A 598-nucleotide genomic window follows, 5' to 3' on the forward strand; every position below is an offset into this window, starting at 1 on the left:
ACAATCCCGCCGCCACGGTAAGCACCGAGTGTCAGACAACTCAATGAGACAGCCGTAAAAAGCTGACACAGGCCGGGCCATATCTAGAAGGCCCGGGCTAAGCTAGAACTTCGCAAACCAAACCACCACACCATCTCTCTCTCTCTCTCTCTCTCTCTCTTTCTCTCTCTCTCTCTCTCTCTCTCCCTTCTCTCTCTCTCTCTCTCTCTCTCTCTCTCTCTCTCTCTCTCTCTCTCTCTCTCTCTCTCTCTCTTCTCTCTCCCCCCCCCCCCTTCTCTCTCTCTCTCTCTCTCTCTCTCTCTCTCTCTCTCTCTCTCTCTCTCTCTCTCTCTCTCTCTCTCTCTCGCTCATCCCAACTCTTTCATGGATGCAGTAAACACAGGTTCCAGATGATGGCCAAAGTTATGAATGACCTCTAAGATTTAAGTGAACTAAAGAGAGGTTAATGTGGATAACTTCCCGTAAGCGCGTGACATCAAGTGTGTGGAGTGGGCGGGGCTTGAGTTAGTATATATATAATATACATATATAACGTATACATATAATATACATATATAACGTATATATATATATATATATATATGATATATATATATTA

Source organism: Penaeus chinensis, chromosome 29 (genome assembly GCF_019202785.1).
Source record: "Penaeus chinensis breed Huanghai No. 1 chromosome 29, ASM1920278v2, whole genome shotgun sequence".
NCBI classification, from domain to species: domain Eukaryota; kingdom Metazoa; phylum Arthropoda; class Malacostraca; order Decapoda; family Penaeidae; genus Penaeus; species Penaeus chinensis.